Here is a 20,265-nt window from a genome sequence, read left to right as displayed (position 1 = left end):
AACCAATGTCCGTTACGAAAAACCAATGACTTGAGAAGGAAAAGAAGTATTCGTAACGGGCAATTATATGCCCGTTACAAAAAGCTCATTATTCGTAACGGGCACTTTTTTGCCGGTTACAAATACAGACTTATTCGTAACTGACAGCTTATGCTCGTTACAAATAGAAAAGTCAATTGAATTTTGACCAGTTATTTGTAGCCAACAAAAGTGACCGTTACGAATAAGCCTTCCAATTAAACCCTAACTTTCCGTTTCCCCTTTCTCACTCACTCTCTCTCCTCGAACTCCCTCCTTTGCCTTCACCTTTCATTCTCACTCTTTCACTCCCAAACTCCCTCCTTCTCCGTTAAACTCCATTGAAGCTCTGCCGGATCGGAAATCCCTCGCAATTCCTTTCTTCTCCCTCAGCTACCGGAGCAGCTAATCGGCCACCAGTCCTCCGCAATTCCTGTGTTCTCCCTTGCAATTCCCTTTTTCTCCCTCGCAACTCCCTTCTTCACTGTCAACTCCAGTGGTTCTCCCTTGACGCCGGCTGTCAGCCCCTTTCTTCTCTATCGCAATTCCCTTCTTCTCCCTCGGCTGCCAGAGCATCTTCTCGCCTAATTCCGACCACCAGTCCTCCGCCTGGCCGTCCTTACATTACGGTATGCTAATCAATTTTTAAGTTTCAACTTTCACTCTATAACATAAATTTCTGGTTTATAATTTGACCCAATGTGATAATTTAATGAGCACAGTTGAATTAGTTTGATTTCTTTGAGTATTTTGTGTTATTTGTAATTCTAATTAGTTCACTAGTTCAGTACATTTATTTTTTTGAAGAATCACTAGTTCAGTATATAGGGTATGCTATTAATGCTATTTTTATATGTTTGTGGATTGTCAATTATTGTGGAAGCTGTGAATTTTTCATTGCGGTTGCAGAATTATTATGAAATGGGGTTTGTAATTGTTGTGTTCAGCACAACTAAGATAATTTGAGCTTTTCTTTACAAAAAACAAAATAATTTGATCTTAAATTTTTGTAAAGCTTAATCATATTTCGACATTTGTTAGTGAATTTGATTTGGAGTGTATCCAATCTGTTAATGATGATGGTCAATTGATGGGGTTATTCAATTGGACACTCTTTTCATTTTTATATTAATCTATATTAGTACAAATATTATTTGCCAACAAGGGTGTACTAGTAGTATTAGTAGTCACTTACAACAACAAACCGAATCTAAAGCTACTGAGAAAAACTTGAACAAATTAAAAAAAAAATTGACCCGGTATATAATTTGAAGTGATAGACTTAAGATATACTTAGGGTCTGTTCTCTTCCGTTGAAATTCAATTCAGCTTAAGTAATTAATAATAATAATAATTAATAATAATAATAATAATTAATAATAATAATAATAATAATAATAATAATAATAATAATAATAATTAATAATAATAATAATAATAATAATAATAATAATAATAATAATAATAATAATAATAATAATAATAATAATAATAATAATAATAATAATAATAATAATAATAATAATAATAATAATAATAATAATAATAATAATAATAATAATAATAATAATAATAATAATAATAATAATAATAATAATAATAATAATAATAATAATAATAATAATAATAATAATAATAATAATAATAATAATAATAATAATAATAATAATAATAATAATAATAATAATAATAATAATAATAATAATAATAATAATAATAATAATAATAATAATAATAATAATAATAATAATAATAATAATAATAATAATAATAATAATAATAATAATAATAATAATAATAATAATAATAATAATAATATGTACATTTGTATATACACATATGTATAGTAATAAATAATCAATAAATAATCAAAGATCACTAATCCGTAGTTAAAAATCACTAATTACTTCAGTTCAGTTCAGCTGAGTTCAGTCAATCAGAACAAGCCCTTAATCATATAACCCATTGACCCAAAACTGAACCTGAAAACTCTTTTACCCAAAACTAACATAAAAATAACAAAGATAAGTAAAAGTCAGTCATTTTCTAAATTGAATTAATTAATCTTAAGAAACTAATTAAGATTAAGACAAAGTGAGGGAAAGACATAAAGAGGCCCAAAAATCCCTCCTCCAATCATAAGTGAAGTGCAAGTAATATAATAAACGTGGTCGTTTAGTTGAACATAGAAGTAAATCTATAAATCTATAAATATTGTTGTCTTGGATGTCTGGTAAGCTCACGTGTAAGGAGCTTCTTATTTTTGTTTCAATGGCCTAGGCGGCGTGGGCTTACATGAGCTCAGCTGATTTTAACAACCTGTGGAAGTGCAAAGTGACTGGAACTATAGGTTTTGTTAAACTGGTGGAAGACTTTAAGAAATATACAAAGGCTAACAGTGGTAATGTGGTGAAATATTGGGGGAATTCTCGTAGCGGCTGGCAGAACCCAGATCATGGCTTAGTCAGAGTCAATTCCGATGCGGCTATGTTGCCTGGGAATGCAGTGGGGTTAGGAGTGGTAATGCATGATGATGCGGGGCTTATAGTTGCAGCTACAGTTCGTAGGGTGGTTGGTGATGGAACTGTGGTTGGGGCTGAGGTGTTGGCTGTCAGATTGGGGGTTTGCTTGGCTGCACGCTTGGGTTTCCAGAAGGTGGTGGAGTGTGACTCTCTGGCTGTGATTAAAGCTATTAAAAAGCATACTGTGGGGTTAACACCCTTCGACCTGATCATTGAAGACATCACCATGGTAGGAAGCTCTTTTGTTTCTCTGTCTTGTAACCATGTTAGACGTAATGGTAACGTTGTAGCCCACTCTATGGCTAGAGTACTTCCGCAAAAAAGTTTTTTTACTCCTTTTCGCAAGGTATTTCTACCTTGGAAAAAATGGACTTGCTGTAATTTGCTGGTTTGTTATTAATAGTCCCCTCTCCCATTTGCCTCAAAAAAGTTACTTAATTCTACCAGTACACATGATCTTATCACCCAAGATAATTTTTGTAGGGATTGGTTGTTTGAATGGGTATCCTCTGGCCAACCAAAAGTTGGATTCAGACAGTTTGCTGGCTTCATTGATTTGGATGATAAAACTGGTGGGAGCTTGTTTTACTACTTTGTTGAAGCTGAGAAGGATCCTGACCATAAGCCACTCACTCTTTGGCTTAACGGAGGTTAGCTTCTTGCTTTTCTATCTGCTTCATATCTTGACGTTCCATTGTACATTTTTTTCTTTGTATTTTAATGTGTTCTTCTCACTCTTTGGCTACAAGAACCGTTGAATGCTCTGCATTCATCATTATTGATTGCTATTCCACTAAGATGCCCTGATATTTCTATGCCTTTAAAATTTCATACCTTAAACGAGTGGCCAAATAACCAGATTGATTACAGCTTTTAATAGGAAATTCCTATTTTGTTTTGGTCTTCTATTTTTTGCATTTTATCAGATATGCTCCATACCTTAGTTTGTTGAGACTAATAAGGATACTGTAGATAATTGCTAACTATTATTATTATGAGTTGTTGTTGTTGTTGTTGTTGCCCTATCTGTGCCAAAGGAGAAGACCCTGTGAAGTCGACACATACATCACGACCATGATCCCATGAATAAGGTAACACATCGGCAGGTATGGGGCCCCGTCATTCCCTCCAGATAATCTTATGTCAACCTCCTTTCTTGCTAAAATTCCACATCTGTAGCAAATATCAACAAATGTATCCCAAATAACATTGTGCCGATGTTTAATCCCTACAATGCCAGCACACGACACCGCATAGTCGCCGAATACATCCCTAGTAAAAACCCGAGAGCAAGCAGAGCTCGGTGTCGAGACTGAGAACAATGGAACACCCATCCGATAACACAACACACATTGGTATGTCTTAGCGTTCATCGTCTGACCCAATCCAAAAATAGGAACTGCTCGAAGCCAAGCAGATGTGTGATCGCCTTGCTGCGACTTCCACAATGCCGACTGCCGAGGAGACAAAGAAAAGGTGGATTCTGCAGAAGCGGTAACCTTTGTGAAATATATATCTGCCAATTTCTTCATGAGTTTAGGGGCAGCGACCTCACAAGGATTACCTAAAATGTCAGTCTCAAGTGTTCTAGTAAACAGACTCAACGCATCCTCAAAAGCTTGACCAAAACCCACAATACCGGCACGACGCAAAAGCTGCGTCTGCAACCCAGCCGACTGCAATCGAGAAGCAAGAAAAGCATAATGACGAACATCACCTGCAGAATAAACATCAAGCCCTCCAAATGCAAATGGTAAGGTGGCAAGCCGCCACTGCCAATCACCAAACCCGGGCCCCGAAGTAGTAACAATACGCTCCAAGGAAAATCGAAGAGCCTCGTCAAAAACGCGTTGAGCCGCCTCGAAAGCACCTGGAGGACAAGTACACAAGGCAAAGTAGAGTTTAGAAACTCCAATACATGCCCTAAGTAACAACAGCTCTCACACTGAGAATCATCCAGCATAGCAACCTTATCCATAAGCGCAATGGTCTTGGTCACCCTCTGCGTCACAAGCTCGCCACTAAACTTGGAATCAGAACTAACGGGACCACCTAGCAGCTTAACACCATGCAATGGTCAAGCAATAGAAGGGGGAAAAACACCCACAAGCCTGCTTCGAGGTTCTTCTGTAGGCCAGAAAACTTCAGTTTTTTCCACATTGAGATGCAACCTAAAACGAGGTCCTTCCTCCATAATCAATTGTAGAACCTTCCCTACCATCGAAGTGTCTCCAATAATAGTGCCGTCATCCAAATACCACGCCTGAAGACAAACCCAAAAGTATCTCTGATTTTAGACACAAGAGGTTGTAAAACCAATGACAAAAGAAGAGGACCAAGGGGATCACCCTACTACACCCTGAAACGACCATAAGGTGTGGTCCCCATAATACAATCTGGCTGGATTAGAGTAGCAGAATTAAACCCACTGTGAAATACCCGGACAACGACGATGGACTTAACGTAACATGACCGCACGATCAAAGTAACTGCCTAAAGATTGGTCAACCATAACAGCACCGACCTTCGAAACCAAACGTTGCCAAACAAATCCACAGCTATAGGACGTATACTACCACCGGGCTTGGTAAGTGGTGTGAGAGGAGCACTAGCAATATACTCTCCTAGTTCCATGGAACATCTGCCATCAAGAAAGAGATTAACCACCCCGGAAATAGAGGCAACCAACTAATCTGAGACAGCCACAGCAGCACCAATCCATCTCTCACATGTTTAAATTGTAAATTTTTAATCTTTTTCTATTAAATCTTAATCTTTTGTTTTCAATCTGTTTTTGTGTTTTTCAATTTCTTGGTTGTTAATATGTGATTGTTTTGTAACTTTTGTTACATTGTTAACATTTAAACGAATAAATGGCAGTAGATATAGTATTGATTAATTTTCTTTTTTAATTATTGTAGTGTGTGACCATGAAAAGTTATGTACTTCGTATTATTTTACGTATTGTATTTTGACATTTAATTAAAGTTATGTATTATTGTATCGGATCATTTTATTTTGCTATTTTATTGAAATTTGGACTTATTTTGTTGTGTACTTGTGTATGGGTATTTATTTCAATACTCTATTCTATACTTGGATACCTGATTTATATCTGTGCATTCGGATATCGGGTGTTTGATGAAGTTCAAACCCCCTAGGTATAATTTTGGATCTGCCACTGATTATGATATGATTATGATTATGATTAAGATTAGGCAAAAGCTAACGAACACCATGAGAGCGTTGGATAAGCTAGCTAAAAGTAAAGAGATTAAATTAAAATGAACATTAATTACACTAATCGACTCGTGATTTTGTCATGTTTTCCCAAATTAATACCATTGTAGTCAATATGTTAAATGCTTATCTAACGTCCCGGAGGCGTTCGTTATATTGCTAGTTACTAGGGCTTGATTACTTAATTGAATTGGATTGGATTTGCTTTGCACTTATTATTGTTGTCATTTGCATTATTTCTTAGCATCGAAACAAAACGAAATAAAGGATGAGATTAAGGTCTAGTAGTAGGTTGTTTAAGATTAGGAAGATGTTTTGCTTCTTAGATGTTCCATCAAGTTGGGTTTTCTAGGACTGTGGATTCCATACTGCACTTTCAAGATCACCACCCTAAAGACCAAATATTGAAGATGGGGGGTTTTGATCATCGAACCCTGGGACGGACACTGCATGAAGCCCTTTTGGGTACGTGATCATACTGTTAAGGATGGGTTTATGTGGTGTATTCACCATTATCGTCAAGTGCATGATTGTTTACATGAGCAAATAGATGACAATGAACGCCGAATTCCCTTTACCAAAGGCGATCCCTTGCCCTTCGATCTTATGTCCTTGTTTTCCCTACCACTAATGGAGAAAGGGGTTACTTGGTCCGAAATGATGGCCATAGAGTTGAGATTGACACTCTTAGGGGAAAGAACATCTTGGTTTGTTGCTTTTTCGTGCCTCGGTTCTGGCTAGAATCATGTGATTGCAATGTTATTCGTGGGATAATTACTGCATATTCTAATCTACCCAAATCCGATTATGAGATGGTTATGGTGGCTAAAATGAGACGAAGTTGGGCTAATGATGAGGATGCTTTCAACCACTTCTTTTCAGCTTTACCTTCCTCCTGGCTTGCAGTCCCTTTCTCTGACACGTTGAGTCGTGACAAAATATGCAACTCCCTTGGCCTTTTTTCGGACTCAATGGGTCTTCTAGTAGACCACCATCAAAAGGTTGTTGAGCATAAACCTTCTTTGGGGTATGATGGACTTTCCTTTCTCCCCTTTTGTGATCCTGAGTTTGATTATTCTTGGTGGAAAATTTACACCCACCTCCATTCAAATTTAGAGACTGAATTTGTTTCCAAGATAAATAATAATGCTGCTGGTGCTAATTATTTTGTAACTGTGGGTATAGATCTTGACAATAAAGTCTCGGTTTTAAACTTATAGAGAAGCTTGTGGGGTTGTATTTGTGCTATGATGGCACCTTGATTCTGACAGTCAACTTGCTTTCTCAAGAATGTAAGGCTCGGGACCAAGAATTCCACATCGTCCTCGTCTACTTACCTTATAGATACAGCGTGGATCCACTATTGTTCCAGGAGGCTATCAATCATGTCTTACATAAGCTCAAGATATCTGCTAATCCTCATTGGTGGGTTTCACCGTTCAACGATTTGTAAGCTGCTGGCTCTTGGAAATTTGTTTTAACTATTATAACCATGACGAAGAGGATGAACTGGTCATTCTGGACCCCAAGATGAATATTGCGGATCACTTAAGAAAATATGTTATTAACCAATTGGGTATCAATAGATATCCCTTCACCAGGCACTCCCTTGTGCGGAGAGAATTGGAAGCAATAAGGGCGGTCACCTTAGAGTCTTTGCTGGTTTATGAGTCACGGGATTATGTTCTTCGCATGAATTTAACAAATCATAATGATATCAGGAATAGCATTGATGAAGTGCCTATAGGCAAACAGCAGGAAAACATGTCCTTCTCTACATTGACCAAGTGGAAACGCCATCAGACACCTATTATACATTGCTTGAGTGGTACAATCAAAATAAAACAGCAAGGATCGCTGATTTTGAAGTGGTATTTGTTCACTTTGATGGCAAAGCTAGTACATCTTTGGGTAGTCCAAAGCCAATGCCATGGTTGGTGTGCCCCTTTGACCCCCAACACACAGTTTTTGTGAAAGATAAGATACTGAAGGACTGTACATATAAGGGTATTCTTGCAGCATTTGATAAGATGGCCATCTCATTACATTGTTTGCTAAAGATTTTCAAGACTCGTTTGGGCCTGAGGGCTTCCATCATACAATGGCTTGCACAATGAGGTGGTTCTCCTTACAGGGAATCAATATCTCCTAGAATTGGATGATTTGATAGATAATGGCCCTGTGAAAGGCTATGTATTAGGCAACCCTATGTTAGAAAACAACCTTTACTCATAATAAATGCATCTTATCATGAATGTCACGACCTTTTCCCTAATTAAGTTATTGTTTTTCCAATTATATTCGAATTACATTTCTTTCATCTTCAGTCAAAAAATGATTTTTGCTTAACTAATCTTATGAGATCAAATTTAGAACCCTTATCGAAAAAGAAAGGGGAAACTGATTATCACTGGACTGTTATATGCATTTGATGTTCAGTTAATTTCTTTGGTAATTGATTTTAGGCATATTGCTTGGCTTTGTGTTTTTACCATGGTTTTGAGATCATAGCTTGTGGTTGAATATCTGTGATGATTGAATTTGGTTAGTCATTGGTTTGTGTGTGTTCTTTGATGGTGGTAATGATATATGTTAGAATTCGTAACTTAAGCCATCTACAAAAGGTAAATCTAGCAGTATGAACTCGTTTTCTTGCTCATCTTTTTTCTTTATTAATTCCTCTAGCTTTGGGTTTGTGCTTGAGTTTTTATGACTGTTAGTTCTGGAGAACTGTTGTTTCAGTTCATAACACTGTCTACCTTCATTCCTGACAACCTCATGAACCTCAAAGTGCAGTAGACTTATCTTCCCTTCACTGCTTTTGTCATCAGAGAGCTTTCGTATGGGTAAATCTGTAAGGTTAAAAGCGTTTGTATTCCTTCTTGCGCTCCCAGCATTAAGCCAATTCCTGACCTATAATTGAACCTAAAGAGCAAACTAACTCGAGTAAAGGCTGAGGGAACAACCTTGAGCTGGTGATAAAGGAAGGATTCTGAATTAACAAGCCTCCCAGCATCTCTCTCAACTTATTTCCAATTGTCTAGAGACAGTGTGTAATCTTACGTGCAATCTTGGGTGGTGTCGTCTTCTTGAATAATCAACACATTGTTGGTGTTGACTAATATTGTGGTTATGGTTGAAAACTCTAACCAATTCTATTTTATTGTATTGTTCTCAATATTTATCACCAAACTCCACATAAAAAAAGCTTATTCCCAATATATTATGTATGGGCTACCTCATGACATAGTACCTTTTCATCCATAAGTTAATTGTTGAATTGTTCGTCGTTGCATCTTTCTTCTTTTTTTTTTATTTTTAAAAATTACATTCATGATAAATATCTTAATAGAGGTTTGCAAAGTTGTTGACGTTGATGATAAGTACATGGATCCTCAGTTTTGTGCAACCACAACTTGTAATATTTACAAGCATACGCGTGCTTCCAAGGTTTGACATATCCCTTTCCTGTCAACCAATTCAGCTCCATGCCTCATCTTTTTCTCTCTTCTGATTGCATTGCTTCCCATTTCTTTTCCAGATATTGTCAAGACCTTCAGCGAATTTCATAGAGAAGATTCAAAAGATATAATGCATGCCAGTGTGTGAGCCACACTCGCTGATTGGCTTGTAGAGGTAGCTTAGTTTTCTTATTTGATATATGTCAGGTTTCACTTAACATTATTATCCAGATTCATTCAGTTAGAGTTCTTTGAAATTGAACTATTCTTTTTACTGTGAGTATCATTGTATGTTGCTAAAGAATATTGCCTAGTCCCTAACACTATATTTGACCGTTAACTACATGAATTATGTTTTTTTTTAAAAAAAAAATATTATTTTAGGTTTTAATTAATGTTTCTAGGGTTGATTTTTTGTTATGTGGGTATTGATAATTTAATTGCACTTGTATATTTAGCTATTCTACGTATAAACTTATTTCTCATCCTCTGTCTCTCCCTCCCTCATTTTTTTCTGTCTCAGTGTGAGAGTGTGTGCTTGACTGTTTGTGTGTTGGTTATGTTTGCTGCTGCTGCTGCTGCTGCTCTCTCTCTCTCTCTGTTATGTGTTTGCCTTCATTAGACTCAACTCGCTATCTTTCTTTCTCGGCTATACCTCACACACTCTTTGCTTCCTTTTTTCTACCCCAATATTTCTTAGTACTTATATATTGTGCTGCCATGATGTAGAATTACTAGAATATTAAATATATATGCATATTGGACTCATTTTTGCCTCATAGATGCATATATTATATGGTGTGTTTATCTTACTTAAGATTATAATTTCTTTAGATTAGCTTTAGAATAAGTTAACGTTTGCTAATCTTCCTAATGTTGGGATGCAGGCATTGCTATACAAACTTTATGGAGTTTATAATTAATTGCATTCTGATCCTATAGCTTTTGAGAAAGCAGGGTATGCTTTTCTTGATGATCCTGTATGGTTAGTATGCTAAATTTGCACTTCTTTCAAGCTTAGCATTTCCCTACTATTTTTCTCTAAATAATCTAGAACCTAATCTGTTGCAATCACAAAGTTGTGGTGTCAAAGTGCTCATATAGCTTCTCTTATTTTCTTACAAAGACTTTAAATTTTTTAACACTAAGTTTATCTCTGCATTTTCATCTATTGTGGATGTTTTACTGAGGTTCCATTTTAGGAAATATAGTATACTCTAATGCTCTATCTAATTTTATATAAACTTTAGTAATACAGATAAGAATGACTGAAACTGAAAATTAACCCCGTTACTCCTTTGCTATAGTGTAGCTTGCAAAATTAAGCTCAAAAACGTGAAACGACAGTTTATATGTTAATGGTATGCAACTATGCAAGGCGGCGGGAAATGATTTTGGCACACTTCTACGTGAGAACGTAGTTTTCTATGCTCTAATTGTCACATAGGGGTGTGCCAAAATCCATTAAAGGTGTGGCAAAATCAATTTCCAAGGCTGCAAGAAGTGATAGCCAGTTTCTTATTCTATTCCTCCCTGCAGTTGTTAGCACTAAAAGCTCACACATTTAGCTTAAATTTGAAGTCTAACTGGCACATATTTGTTGCTTGCTGCAGTTCTTAAATCAGAAGGAATTTTTGAAGGAGTTGCCATATATGTGTCAAATTGTCAATCATCAAAGCATATGCATCATATGCTGGGCATGCTGAAGCAAAAGTTTTTAAATATGAGTTGTTAAAGAACGGCAAACAAGCCAAACTAAGTTGCCTGGATTTGTTTATGCATGATACAAACTTAGTACCACAATTGAGAAGAGATTGAGCCACATGTTTATGCAGCTAAGACTAGTTATCTACTAGGCATGAATAATGATGTACATTAAAGTCTTTTTTTTTTTTTTTTTTTTTTTTTTTTTTTTTTTTTGGGTAATACAAACATAAATTGTATGATATACTCCCTCCGTCCCATAATATAGTTCCTATTTTCCGATTTTGGAGAACCAAAATATTGTTCTTGTTTCTGTTTTTGGATAGTATGTAAAAAACATTATACCCTCACTTTTTAGAATTTATTCATTCTTCTTCTTAATTTACCCTTAAATTTTGCACACACCTTCTACTTTTTTCCACTTTCTGTCTTTAACTTTTGTCTATGATTCACTTTTGTTAATGTAATTTATCCAGGCCACAATCTTCTCCTATTTCTTAAATACCGTGAAAAAACACAAACAAGAACTATATTATAAGACAGAGGTATTTTTTTTTATATATATATATATCATATATAACTAATATATAAAGCTAAACTTTTAGCCAGGCCACGAGACAACGACACTTGGCGCTTTAACTTTTCGCCAAGTGTCGTGCCACATAGGCGACATATAAGATTTAGTATGACACCTCTAACGCTAGATAAGAGAATTTAAGATAGATTTTTTTTAAGATAAAAAAGTTATTTAGAGTTTTATTTCTGACAAAAAAGTTATTTATACTTTTATTTCTGATAGGACTTCTAATTTTCCATATGAATAAGTAGATTGTAACTTTAAAAATATATCTTATAAATATGTTAAATTAAATTTATATCATCAAATTTATAAAGTTGTACAAAACAGGACTTATTTATGATACACTTTAATCAACCAAAATAAAACTTGGCATTTTGATTTTTCGTCAAGTGTCACGTCATGTAAAAAACAAATATGAATTAGTGTGACACGCATAAGATAATAATTATAACTTTTAAATACTTTTAACACAACTTTAACCCGTCTTTATAAGTAGCGAATTAATTTAAGGATTTTTAAAACATAAAGATATATATTGCGGAGGGAACTCGGGGCATCGCCCGGGGTACGTACTAGAAATTAATATATAAAGCTAAACTTTTAGCCAAGTCACGAGGCAGCGACACTTGGCATTCTAACTTTTCGCCAAGTGTCGAGCCACGTTGGATAGATTTAAATACACTTCATAAGATAAAAAAAAGTTAGTTTAGAATTCTATTTTAAATCAAATTTGGATAGAATTTTAGGATAAAATTATTAATTTAGAGTTTTAATTTCAATAAAATAAAATTTGAGTGTCGCGCCACGTTGGATAGATTTAAATCGACTTCATAAACAACCCGGGCATCGCACGGGCACAAAACTATGCTAAACTTTTAGCCAGGTCACGAGACAGCAACACTTGGCATTCTAACTTTTCGCCAAGTGTCGCACCACGTTGGATAGATTTAAATACACTTCATAAGATAAAAAAGTTACTGTAGTTTAGAATTCTATTTTGAATCAAATTTGGATAGAATTTTAGGATAAAATTGTTAATTTAGAGTTTTATTTTTAATAAAATAAAATTTGAGTGTCGCGCCACATTGGATAGATTTAAATCGACTTCATAAACAACCGGGCATCGCACGGACACAAAACTAGTATATATATATATATAAAGGAAATTTTGACATTTGTTACCACAAAAAACACCATGTTTCACATTTGCTACCTATTTATTTATTTTTATTTTTTTTTGCTTTGCTACCATCCAAATTCCACATTATTTAATTTAATTACCTAATACCTTATACAATTATTATTTTCATTAGTAGGGCTCAACCACCCCTCCATCCCCAGCCACCTCACTTTCACCTTTCTATCCCCTATTAATGCTGCCTCGAAGGCTTAAACATCACTGCCACCCCCTCCCCTCAATTGTCAGCCCTTCCCCGTTAGCCACCCCTTCTCCCGGCCAGCGGCCAACGTCGATGACCCTAACCCCCTTTCTTTTCCCCACCTATGCAGGCCGCCCCCCTTTTCCCTTCTTGCTACCTTGACCCAGACCCCCACCCCCACCACGAATTGAAAACCACCCCCTTCCCATTTCCCCCACCGGAATCGGCCCTATCCCCATTCACCCCATCGAAATCGACCCCCTTCCCCTTCCCCCACCAAAAAACCAGCACCCCTAACCCTAAACCACCAGCCCAAAACACCCCATACAGGTTTTAGGGTTTTGCTTATGGTGGTTTTGGGGGTGGTGGTTTAAGATTGTTAATTATATTTGTGCATGATTTATGCTTAATTGGCTTGATTATTGCTTGAGATTCTCGGATTTTTCGAAAAATGTCCAAAAAATTTGATTTGGGGATTTCTTGTGTGATGTATAATTACTGAAATTGATTGCCCTATGTTATTGTATGTTGAATTGTTATGTCATACCCATGAGCTTAGTACGGGACCTTCAATGGTGGTTCCGCCATTGTTGACCTTTAAATTATTTTATAAAATTAAACAATTGTCGAGATTATATCATCATCTATAATAAGCTGGATGATATCATCCATTGTCTAGATGATATCCCGTATTAGTTCCATGATATATTATATTAGTTCAATGATATCCTTTATTATATAGGTTTCATGATATTATGTATAGGTTGGATGATATCCTCTATTGGTTTTATACTTATATGATATCGTCTATAAGCTGGATGATATCATCTATTGCCTATGAAATCATTTATAGGCTTACTAATATATATCCTCTAATGGTTATATGATGTCATTTGTAAGCTGGATGATATCTTCTACGAGTATTAGTTTGTTGGATGATATCCTCTATTAGTTATATGACAATCCATCCTTTATTGATTTTATGATTTTAGCCTCTATTGGTTCCATGATATCATCCTAGATGATATCATCTACTATGTATGTTTATGATTTCATCTCTCTTATATATGATATCATATGTTTGTTCAATAATATCCTCTATTAGTTCCATGATATCATGTATATGCTTGATGATATCTTCTATTTGTTACATATATCATCTACAAAATGGGATTGTTATAACACATATCCTCCAACAAGTAGTACATATCCTCTATTAAATACTACATATCCTTTATTGGCTGGATGATATCCTCTATTGGCTATATGATATTATCCAGCCATGATATCATATAGCCAATAGAGGATGTATATCATTCAACAATAAAGGATATCATTCAGCTAGTAGAGAATGTCAGCGAGCCAATTAAGGATATCATTTAGCCAATAGAGGATATTATCCAGCCAATAGATGATATCAAAAACCCGCTGGATTGACGAAATATTTGATCAGTCTGGACTGAGCAATAATTTTTTCTATCTTAAATAAATCCTTTTTATTTTAATAGTGACATCTTTAGCGGACTTCAATTATCCTTTTCTACTTTTGAAACTTGTAAAAGGCGCCATATCAAACAAACACACAATCTATTAAAAAAATAATTTGATTAAATTTTTTAACTGAACTATATGTACCTTTTTAAATTAATATATAAAACTTCATGTATACACTTGTCTAGTAAATTATTTAATTTCAAATTGGTTAATAGCATTTCCCCTCACAAAAAAAAAAAAAAAAATGGTTAATAGCATGAGTAGCTACTTAATAGGGGCCAATTAACGATACAAAAGTTTGCTAAATACTAACTAATTAGTGTAATAAAATTAAAAGAGTTTCCTAATAGAGATAAAATTAGAGTAGCAAACATACCATAATAAAATAAATTTAATCTTGTAACATTATATCAAGAAATAATAATAAGAATTGATAACATCCAAGTTTTGAGATTTGATGCAAATTATAAGACATTGTTTGAATTACATGCATAAATAAAACAATACTCATCGTATATAATTATGTTAGCATGTACTATAGTCTTCATTGTAAAAGACAAGCAACGAAAACAAACATGCCCTTATTGACAACAATTTGCTTTTCCCCAAATCCTTCCATAAGTTCCATTCAAAAAATTTCAACAGTTTGTAACTTTGCACAAGATCTATTGTCTTGGCCTTATTTTTAACCTATGATATTTTTAAATTTAACCTATGGTTATAATTACATAGGAATATAGGATGATGGAGATATGAAATATTATAATAATAATTATTATTTTTTGCAACCAACTTTGCACAAGATCTATTATCTTGGCCTTATTTTTAACCTATGAAAAATTATAAATTAACCTAGCTAGTTATGATATGTTTATATATTATTATATTATAAAGTATAGTTTAAATATAGAAAGAAGATATGAATTAATAATATTATAATAGAAGATGTAAAAGAATCAGAAATCTCACAAGTTAGGCCTCGAAAGTTGATGCTCTTAGCTTGACAGTGTTGGAGAGGGGAAGAATATTCTAAAGGCCACCAAAATACAAGAAGAAAAATCCAAAGAAGAAATACTAAACAAAATTAAAGATTTTGAAAAGCAAAGCATCATTAGATTATGATTAATGTTAAGGATACCAGGAAAAGTCAGCTCATAAGGGGACGATTGCTACACATTTCTAAAAATTCACTGCTCTTTTCAGTTTGCTGTCTTTTTACCTGTCTTTCCTCGTTTTACCACTATTGGATCGGATTTTAGCCCACTACCCGACCCATTTACCCACTTCAAATTAAACTTCAATTCAACTGAATGTGCTCGTGTACTCCTTACATTCCATAACACTTTGTTTGGATAGGAAGAAATGGAAGGAAAAGAAGAGAAGAGAAATGGAGGGGGACAAAATCTCTTGTTTGGGTAAAAGATTGGGGGAAGGAAGGGGAAGGAGAGGGAGGGATCCATTTTCCCTCTCTCTTTAATAACCATATTCTCTCCAAAATTGGAGAGATTTGGAGGGAAAATGGAGCTCACCTCTCCCTCCCTTTCTTTTCCCTTCCCTTCCTCCATTTTCCCTCCCCTTCTTTTCCTTCCTTCTTTGCTATCCAAACAAAGCGTAAGAGAAAACAATGAAACTTAACACACGTCAATGTCTGTATTTAACCTTATATATAGTTTTATTTTTACTTTTTTTTTGAAACAATATATATGTAATTGAACATTAATAAATAAATGTTAATATTCCTCAGCCTCAAATTAATACATAATATCTTTTATAAAACATTTTACGTGATTTTTTTTGCTTTCAAAGTTAGTCAATAAATAATGAAAAAAATACCGTTTGTGAAATATTGTCAAACGCTAAGAGAATTACCTTTAATGTTTCATTTGCTATTTTTGATAGATTATGTTAATAATCTATTGTAATTATCTTGTGAATATTTTAGTGTATATCTTTCCTTAGTTAGCTTTAGCCTAACCTAGTATCCTTGGTTGTACATATACTCACTTTACAGTAATGAGAAGGCACGTCAAATATTCTCATATTCTCTCATGGTAACACGAGTCTAGGTTTTACAATCCGAAACCCTAATTCTCTTCCGCTCATCTTCTCTAATCTTCTTCAATTTCGGTTCTCATCAATGGCCGAACAAAAGGTTCATCATGCTACACTTGTCCCTAACATCAAGGCTTGCATCCCTATTGTTCTTGATTACAACGGTACTCAATACAATACTTGGTCTACTCTATTCCAACTCCATTGCCGTACGAATTTAGTGGTCGACCACATCATCCCTCTGATTGTTAATGACAAGCAGAAAGCTCCTAAATCTTCTTCTGACCTTGATATGTGGCAAAGACTTGACAACATCGTTCAATAATGGATATACAATACCATCTCGACTGATCTTCTCGATTCAATTATTGATCCCAATGACAAGGCTATCGATGCTTGGAAACGATTCTTTCTCAACAACAAGTCAGCCCGTGCTCTTCATCTTGATGCGCAATTCACAAACACCAGTCTCGATCAGTTCGAGGGTGTTAAGCCATATTGTGCTCGCCTGAAATCCCCAGCGGATAGTCTCCGGAATGTGGGTGATGCAGTCTCTGATAATCGCATGGCCTTGCAATTATTGAAGGGGCTCTCGGAAGAATACAAGCCTTTTCGCACCTCTGTTCGTCACTTAACTCCGCTTCCTAGTTTTGACACTTTGTGCTCCATGCTCGAATTGGAGGAGCAGGGTAATGCGTCTGATGTTCCAGATTCTGTTGAGGAAGTTCATCTCTCACAATCGCCATCATCGACTGCATTTAATTCGCAGCAGGGCAAGCAGATTTCTAATTCTCTTCGTAGCAATTCGCAGCCTTCTCGCGGTGGTCGGAAAACTAAGGGAAAGGGTGGAAAAAAGGGCGGCTCTGGGTTCGGTGGTCGGAGCAACCAGCAGCCGCAGCAAGCAGCACATCAACAGTCAGCAGCGTCACAATTCACGGGTCAACAGTGGTGGATGTATCCACCTCCATGGGCATATTGGAATCAAGCCTCCTGGGCTACACCTCCCTGCCCATATCCTTCACAAAGCCCAGGTGTAGGGAATATTTTAAGCATTACCCCAAACTTGAACCCCACTATGATCATATACTTAAGTACGGTGGCGTCCAAAGGGAAGGAAGCTAGAGCAAAAGAGTCGCCAACAAGTTTTAGGAACTTGTAAACCGCTCACAGGGTGAAGGTTACACCCCTTAACGATCCAGGAGATCGTTAACTCCAATAGGTCTGGAACCATGACTGGTAGTTCGGGATGAAGGTACAAATCCAACCTAAAATAGATTGAACCTGCCCTAATAATAGGCCTCTACTTTATTTAATTTTGATCATATTCATGTGAGCTTTTTGACTAACATGCAATCAATAGGTTTACCCTAAACCTGTTTAATCTATATTGGTTGAATATTAATGCACAACAAAATCTATTATTGGCGATCACTTGAATTATAATCAAATTAACCCTAAACAAGATCATTAATTATCTTATTAAGCGTGATTACAAGTACAAATTTCCTTTAAACATGCATAAAAGGCGTGATCAAGAAATAACAATAAATAATAAGCAACATAATAATAATCATAATAATAATAATCATAATCCAAATAATCATAATCATCAAAATAATAGTCATGTTAAAGCATAATATTAATAGCAAGATGCTAGGCATGATACTAACAAGATTAATAACAAACCCTATCATGTCACTAAACAATAAAGATCAAAGCTTTAGCCCTAACATGATACTAACATGATATTAGAAAAAGAGAATAGGAAGCATCATAGAAATCATAATTGATATAAGCAAATCACCCTAAATATGATACTAGGAAGCAATAAAACATCCTAACATGATAATATGAATCAAAATAACAATCTAAGCATGATTTCTATATCAAAAGATCAATTAAACAATTAAAGCACTTACTTGGATGCCTCGTATCTCTTTCTAATAACAAAATACACACGTTAGTAACTTTAAGGAAAATATAAAACCAAATAATTAAATTAAATAATTGAAATAGAGAATCTAAAGAAAGTTTAGACTAGATTTGAGATCAAACCCTCAAAAATCAAACCTTTCACGTCTAGGGCGAAGGAAACTTCGAACTTGGCTAGGTGTGTCTAGTGATAATGTATGAGGAATTTTGTTTGCAAAAGGCTAGGCTAGAAAGAGAGAGAGAGAATCAAGAAATTCTTGATGAGAGTTGGTGAGAATTAGATGAGAAGGATTGATGATTGAAAACAGAGATTTTAGGAGGCTATTTATAGAGAAAATCAGCCGGATATGATAAAAAAGAAATCAGAGTTTTGAAGAGAATAAAACACGATCGCAGCGCCAAACACGCGCCTGTCGCCAAACGCTGGAGCTGTCGCCAGACGCTAGGCCTGGCGTCCGGCGTTGCAAGACAGTTTTTGCGAATTTTGTTTTTATCATATCTTTTGATACAGAAGTCCAAATAAGTCATATAATATGTCATTGGAAAGATCTTGAAGTCTAATTTCCAACCCAATTAGAATCAGATTAAAATCTTTTGTAGATAAAATTATATGGCCGATATAGTAGGACGGTGTCAGTTTTGGATAGAGTTATGTATTCCATTCATATCTTTTTCGTTATAGCTCGGATTTAATATTATAATATATCATTGTAAAGATAATTTCAAGATCTATCCAACCATATAAAATTTAGATAAATATTATGAGGCACGAAAATAATATCTGAATATATTTTACTTCGTACAAAACAAGGATTCTTAAAAGGAGTAGTTTTATTCAATTTCAAACTCTTTGAAACATAATTATCAATCCTAACTCCATTAGAATTTAAGAGAACTTTCTATAATATTCTAGAAGACTATAATAAATCCTAATATCTTTGGGAATTATAATTAATAATAGGCCCTCCTCTAAATCATTGGCCCGTAGGTAAAATCCGGTTTGAGCCCAGTTTAGTATTTTGGCCATAACTTCCTCATTATTTATCGGAATTGGGCTTATAATATATTGTTGGAAAGGTCTTTTCAAGCCCTATCCAACTAAACCATTATTGGACCCTTTTCATGGACCAAACTAAACTGGAATGCACGTTTTTCATAAATATGGTAAGAAAAGAAATATTTTCAAAAACAGAAAGAAGAGATATTTTATAAAAACATCCTCATCACTACACTTTTCACACTTTCGCTTTGTTCGATAATCAATTGACATGAAAGGTATTCATCACTGGGTTTGGTTTTGGGGAGACACATTTGGGTGTCTACACCAGGCCTAATGCCATGGGGTGCATGACCTTCCCAACCCTCTCCCCCACAAACCGGTGTTCTAGGCCCAAGGCCACAACAGGCGTATTACATGGCTGGTCCGCCTTCCTCTTCCTCGGGTTACGTGCCAACCAACATCGAGCAAGCTATGCATACAATGTCACTTGCCGACCAGAATTATTATATGGATACCAGAGTTACATCTCATATGACGAACTCTGAAGGTAACTTGTCGTCATATTTTCATTTAAGCAATAATAATAATAATAATACTATTATTGTTGGTGATGATAGAAAAGTTCCAATAAATGGTTATGGTCACAAATCCCTAAACCGAAACACACTTTAACTCAAAAATGTCCTACACGTGCCTAAACTTGTCAAAAATCTAATTTCTGTTAGAAAATTCACTATTGATAATCATGTATCAATTGAATTTGATCCTTTTGGGTTTTCTGTGAAGGACTTGCAGACGGGGAGCAAAATAGTGAGATGTAATAGCAGTGGTGATCTTTATCCCTTCTTCATAGATCGTCAAGTCATTTCCAATTCCATTCTAT

The 20,265-nt window shown here is 35.2% G+C and overlaps 1 long non-coding RNA gene across 1 annotated transcript; it reads left to right on the top strand.

Moving 5' to 3' along the window:
- Positions 1 to 242: 242 nt before the first annotated feature.
- LOC145559781 (uncharacterized) lies at positions 243 to 11,361 on the top strand. The gene is made up of 6 exons (XR_014092948.1): positions 243 to 647; positions 3,024 to 3,190; positions 9,133 to 9,230; positions 9,322 to 9,416; positions 10,129 to 10,226; positions 10,855 to 11,361. It is a non-coding gene; the product is annotated as an uncharacterized LOC145559781 (long non-coding RNA).
- The last annotated feature ends 8,904 nt before the right edge of the window (positions 11,362 to 20,265 follow it).

The sequence above is a fragment of the Chenopodium album genome, chromosome 9 (genome assembly GCF_948465745.1).
Source record: "Chenopodium album chromosome 9, dcCheAlbu1.1, whole genome shotgun sequence".
NCBI lineage: Eukaryota > Viridiplantae > Streptophyta > Magnoliopsida > Caryophyllales > Amaranthaceae > Chenopodium > Chenopodium album.
Note: the sequence above shows the minus strand (reverse complement) of the source record. Positions and strands in the feature narration are given on the sequence as shown.